Source organism: Pseudopodoces humilis, chromosome 6 (assembly GCF_049639895.1).
Source record: "Pseudopodoces humilis isolate 2021_Gansu_Grassland_sample_001 chromosome 6, ASM4963989v1, whole genome shotgun sequence".
Taxonomy (NCBI): domain Eukaryota; kingdom Metazoa; phylum Chordata; class Aves; order Passeriformes; family Paridae; genus Pseudopodoces; species Pseudopodoces humilis.
Genome location: NC_142205.1, coordinates 599,968 through 606,035, shown reverse-complemented (window position 1 = coordinate 606,035; position 6,068 = coordinate 599,968). Strand labels below are relative to the sequence as shown.

Genomic DNA, 6,068 nt, shown 5'->3' with positions numbered 1-6,068 from the left:
CTGGGGAGCCTGGGGGACCCCTGGAGAGGAGGGGACAGTGTGGGGATGGCACAGGAGGAGTGTGGGGACACTGGGGGGCGTGGGGGGACACTGGGGGGCGTGGGGGGACACTGGGGGTGTGTGGGGACACTGGAGGGCGTGGGGGGACACCGATGGCTCATTCAGGACCCCTCGGAATGGACACCCCTGGATCGGGACAGGGCACAGGAGCCGAGCTGGGGACAGGGAGGAGCCGCTCCCTCACCTGGGATGGAAAAAGCCTCCAGGTGGATTTGATTTGTCCCCACCCCCCTGCCCGGGCACCCATCCCATTCCCACACCCGATTTTCCAGCGCCCACGGGGATTACTGGGAACGAGCAGGGAGCTCCTGCAGAGACTGAGGAGCTTGGGCCAGGTCCTGCAGGGTGCTGAGAATCTCCCCAGGTCCTGCAGGGTGTTCAGAACATCCCCAGGTCCTGCAGGGTGCTGAGAACATCCCCAGGTCCTGCAGGGTGCTGAGAACCTCCCCAGGTCCTGCAGGGTGCTGAGAACATCCCCAGGTCCTGCAGGGTGTTCAGGACATCCCCATGCAGCACTCGGGGCTGGGAAGGCCCTGGGGGTGCTCTGACAGCTTCTGGACAATGAACCCAGGTGTGCCCAGGTGGGCAAGGGGCCACTGGAGGCCGCTGGTCCCTGGGCTGTGCCAGCTCTGGGGTGGCAGCAGGACCAGGGCAGTGCCCGTCCCCTGTGCTGGGGCACCTCCAGTGCTGGGACAGCTCTGGAGAGCCTGGAGGGGCTGGAGCGTGGCCAGGGAAGGGAACGGAGCTGGGAAGGGACTGGAGAATTCCTGAGGGAGCTGGGAAGGGGCTGGAGAATTCCTGAGGGAGCTGGGAAGGGGCTGGAGAATTCCTGAGGGAGCTGGGAAGGGGCTGGAGAATTCCTGAGGGAGCTGGGAAGGGGCTGGAGAATTCCTGAGGGAGCTGGGAAGGGGCTCAGGCTGGAGCAAAGGAGGCTCAGGGGGAATTTCTGGCTCTGCACGAGTCCCTGGCAGGAGGGGACAGCCGGGGGGATTTGGGATCTGCTCCCAGGGAACAGGGACAGGAGGAGAGGGAACGGCCTCAGGGCAGCTCAGGGTGGACAGCAGCAGGAATTTCCCCATGGAAATATTTGTCCAGCCCTGGCCCAGCTGCCCAGGACAGGGACTCCCCACCCTGGGGGGTTCCAAAGCCCTTTGCTGTGGCGCCTGGGGACGAGGGGCAGGGCTGGCAGGGCTGTGTCAGGGCTGGAGGGGCTGGAAGGGCTGGAAGGGCTGGAGGGGCTGGCAGAGCTGTGTCAGGGCTGTGTCAGGGCTGCAGGGCTGGCAGGGCTGGCAGGGCTGCAGGGCTGGCAGGGCTGTGTCAGGGCTGGCAGGGCTGTGTCAGGGCTGGCAGGGCTGTGTCAGGGCTGCAGGGCTGGCAGGGCTGTGTCAGGGCTGGCAGGGCTGGCAGGGCTGGCAGGGCTGTGTCAGGGCTGCAGGGCTGGCAGGGCTGGCAGGGCTGGAGGGGCTGGAGGGGCTGGCAGGGCTGGCAGAGCTGGAAGGGCTGGCAGGGCTGTGTCAGGGCTGGAGGGGCTGGCAGGGCTGGCAGGGCTGGAGGGGCTGGCAGGGCTGGCAGGGCTGGCAGGGCTGGAAGGGCTGGAGGGGCTGGCAGGGCTGTGTCAGGGCTGGCAGGGCTGGCAGGGCTGCAGGGCTGGCAGGGCTGGAGGGTCTGGCAGGGCTGGCAGGGCTGTGTCAGGGCTGGAGGGGCTGGCAGGGCTGGCAGGGCTGTGTCAGGGCTGGAGGGGCTGGCAGGGCTGTGTCAGGGCTGCAGGGCTGTGTCAGGGCTGGCAGGGCTGGAGGGGCTGGCAGGGCTGTGTCAGGGCTGGCAGGGCTGGAGGGGCTGGCAGGGCTGGCAGGGCTGTGTCAGGGCTGGAGGGGCTGGCAGGGCTGGCAGGGCTGGCAGGGCTGTGTCAGGGCTGGCAGGGCTGTGTCAGGGCTGTGTCAGGGCTGGCAGGGCTGTGTCAGGGCTGGCAGGGCTGTGTCAGGGCTGGCAGGGCTGGAAGGGCTGGAAGGGCTGTGTCAGGGCTGTGTCAGGGCTGGCAGGGCTGGCAGGGCTGTGTCAGGGCTGGCAGGGCTGGCAGGGCTGGCAGGGCTGGAAGGGCTGGAGGGGCTGGCAGGGCTGGCAGGTTCCAGCAGAACCCTTCCCTGGCTGCAGCCCCAAAGGGCAGAGGGTGTGTGAGTGCAGCAGGAGCTGCTGGAGCAGCCAGGGACAGCAATGGGGTCGTGTCCTGCTCCAGGTCCCTCACCCCAGTGCAGCTGAGCACAGATCCAGCCACATCCTTCAGCCGTGATGCTTTGGGGTAAGAAAAGCCCCGTGGCATTTCCAGCTGGGGCTGAAGCTGTTCCCCTCTCCCCCAGGGCAGCCCAGCTGAGCGAGGGGGGACATTCTGCTGCTCAGAACAGATTTCATTTGTGCTCATTTACATCCCACACCACAGCTCAGGGTCTTCCCAGTCACATCCCAACACTCCACAGCAGCCCATCTGAAGAGTTCCATGGGTGTCCCTGCGCTCCCAACCTTTGGCATGGACATCACTGGGTTTCATTAAGGTAATTAATGCTGAAAAAAAGGACCTCATTTCACTCCTGGATTCTGGAGCTGGGTCAGGATCACAACTCTGCAGCCACAAACAATAAATCAGGGCTGGCTGCTTGGAGCTGCCTTCCTTAGCAGCCTTTAAATTTGGAGGAGGAATTGATGGCACAGGGCTGCCTTTGGAGCCTGATGGGTTTATTGCACGGAGAGCAGAGTTAATAAATCTCCCTGCTGCTCTGATTAACGATTCTGGAGAGTCTCTCCACGTTCTTGGAAGCTTTCCTGAAAAGGAGCAATGAGCTGGTCAAGGAAGCAAATAACTCTCAGAGATGAAAAGCTTTTGGATAATTCATTTCAGAGGGGGCTGGGCCAGGTGTGCATTCCCTGCTTGAGATCAGAGGGAGCAGGAGCTGAGGGGGTCACGGACACGACTGCAGGTGGTGCTTGGAAAAGCACCAAGGGCTGCAGGGAGCATGGAATTACCTGCAACACCCCGGGCCAGCCCACTGTGTGCACAAACACAGAATCCCAGAATTTAACTGAATCCCAGAATCCCAGCCTGAGGCCGTTCCCTCTCCTCCTGTCCCTGTTCCCTGGGAGCAGATCCCAAATCCCCCCCGGCTGTCCCCTCCTGCCAGGGACTTGTGCAGAGCCAGAAATTCCCCCTGAGCCTCCTTTGCTCCAGCCTGAGCCCCTTCCCAGCTCCCTCAGGAATTCTCCAGCCCCTTCCCAGCTCCCTCAGGAATTCTCCAGCCCCTTCCCAGCTCCCTCAGGAATTCTCCAGCCCCTTCCCAGCTCCCTCAGGAATTCTCCAGCCCCTTCCCAGCTCCCTCAGGAATTCTCCAGCCCCTTCCCAGCTCCCTCAGGAATTCTCCAGCCCCTTCCCAGCTCCCTCAGGAATTCTCCAGCCCCTTCCCAGCTCCCTCAGGAATTCTCCAGCCCCTTCCCAGCTCCCTCAGGAATTCTCCAGCCCATCCCAGCTCCAGGGCTCAGAACAAGGTTTGCTCCCAGGTGCCCTCCAGGACTCTCTGGGCACAGCTGGAGTGACCAGCCCTGACCAAATCCTGCAGGAGTCAGAAGGAATTGTCCTGGTCCCTTTCTCTGTGCCCAGAGCTCTCCTGGATGGATCCCCAGGGAATCCTGGGCTGCCCCACAGGGACAGAGCAGGGTTGGCCCCTCTGACAAACAGAAATAAACTGAATTAGCAGCAAGCACAAAGTGCTGCTGGGCCAGGGCAGAGTCTCCACAGAAACCCCTGGTGAGGGATTTGGTGCTGATTTTAGGGCAGTTGTGCTGTGAAGTTCCTCTGTGAGCTCTTTTTCCCCAGGAGAGAGGGATGTGAGGGCCGGAGATGCTGCGGGAAGCGAGGCAGGGCACGGTGCCTGTGCTGATGTGACAGCCAGGCATGACAGGCTCAGCTCACGCTGATTCCTCCTTCCCTGCTCCAGTTCACCACTAAAAATAAACAGCAGAAGGAGCTGAGTCTGCTTCAAGGAATTCTGGGGCAATAGATAAATAAAAATAAAAAAAGGTGTTCCTGAGGGGAGACACTTCTAAAGCTTGATCATCTTTTTCAGTGCTGGGCCTTTAAACCCCTGCCCAGGAAAAAAACCCACCAAATCAATGATTCTCTGTGAAAAACAAACATTTCCTTCCTTTACAGACAGGAAAAATACCCAGAAATGAGGATTCAGTCAGAGCTGTGGACCCAAAGTGTTCAGGTAACACAAAGGTGACTCCCCAGACTGCTGGGTCTGCGCATAAAGAAAAGGATTTTATTTCCTATTTTTTATGAAATGTTTTCTGCTTTCAGGTCCTGGAGCAGTGCTCACCCTCAGCCCTGGCTGCTGTGATTCCCAGAATCTGGGTTAGGCAGTCCCTCTGTGCCAAACAGAAGCTTTATTTTAACTGGGAAATCCTCTGGAAGTGCTGGGCCGTGTCTCTCCCACGCTCTGGCTCCATCCCAGCTCCTTTTCCAGGGAATTGTGGCCAGGCACTGCCCCATCCGTGTGCTGCTCCTGATCCCCGGGCACCGGGCAGGGCTGGGGGGCTGGGAACGGCCACCTGGACCAGCAGCTTCTCCTGCAGGGATTTCAGCTCCCAGGGCACTCTGGGGCTCTGGGATCACCCTCCCAGCAGGGCAGGACAGCGGGAATGGATCGGGATTGTCTCCTGCCCTGGCCATGCCCGAGGGGAAGGACCAGGTTCAGCATCCTCACCCCACACTGATCACCCTGGAGAGGGAATCCAGGGGGTGGCACAGCTTGGGGGGATCAGGGAATGCTTGGGGAGGGAAGGGACCTGAATCCCATCCCACCCCTGCAGGGACAGCTCCCAGTGCCCCGGGGGGCTCCGGGCCCCATGTCCAGCCCTGGACAGGCTGGGGATGCAGGGGTCAGAGCATGGACATGTCAGGGATGCAGGGATCAGAGCATGGACATGTCAGGGATGCAGGGATCAGAGCAGGGACATGTCAGGGATGCAGGGATCAGAGCATGGACATGTCAGGGATGCAGGGATCAGAGCATGGACATGTCAGGGATGCAGGGATCAGAGCAGGGACATGTCAGGGATGCAGGGATCAGAGCATGGACATGTCAGGGATGCAGGGATCAGAGCAGGGACATGTCAGGGATGCAGGGGTCAGAGCAGGGACATGTCAGGGATGCAGGGGTCAGAGCATGGACATGTCAGGGGTGCAGGGATCAGAGCAGGGACAGGCTGGGGGTGCAGGGGTCAGAGCATGGACATGTCAGGGGTGCAGGGATCAGAGCAGGGACATGTCAGGGATGCAGGAATCAGAGCATGGACATGTCAGGGATGCAGGGGTCAGAGCAGGGACAGGCTGGGGATGCAGGGATCAGAGCATGGACATGTCAGGGGTGCAGGGATCAGAGCATGGACAGGCTGGGGGTGCAGGGATCAGAGCAGGGACATGCCAGGGGTGCAGGGATCAGAGCAGGGACAGGCTGGGGGTGCAGGGGTCAGAGCATGGACATGTCAGGGATGCAGGGATCAGAGCAGGGACATGTCAGGGATGCAGGGATCAGAGCAGGGACATGTCAGGGATGCAGGGGTCAGAGCAGGGACATGTCAGGGATGCAGGGATCAGAGCATGGACATGTCAGGGATGCAGGGATCAGAGCATGGACATGTCAGGGATGCAGGGGTCAGAGCATGGACATGCCAGGGGTGCAGGGACAGCCCCAGCTGCTCTGGGCCGAAGCCAGCAAGGTTTTCTGAGGCAGAGGAGCACGGTGAGAGTCAATTCATGAACTGGAGAAGTGTCCCAGAGGGGACTGTGGGGTGAAAATCCCCAGCCAGGGGGATGGGGGCTTGTCTGGAACTGGGCTGGGTGATGCTCAGCGTCCCTTCCAGCCCTGTGTGACTCCACACACACACAGCCTGTGCACAGTCCTGCTTCCTCGGTGACTGACTGGGGAAATTCTCCTTCCCTCTTTTCCCAGTGGAACACA

At 61.1% G+C, this 6,068-nt stretch overlaps 1 long non-coding RNA gene across 1 annotated transcript; it reads left to right on the top strand.

Annotated features, from left to right (window-relative positions):
- Positions 1–357: 357 nt before the first annotated feature.
- LOC148184063 (uncharacterized) lies at positions 358–2,594 on the top strand. Its single transcript, XR_015772816.1, has 3 exons — positions 358–631; positions 2,294–2,356; positions 2,495–2,594. It is a non-coding gene; the product is annotated as an uncharacterized LOC148184063 (long non-coding RNA).
- Positions 2,595–6,068: the final 3,474 nt, after the last annotated feature.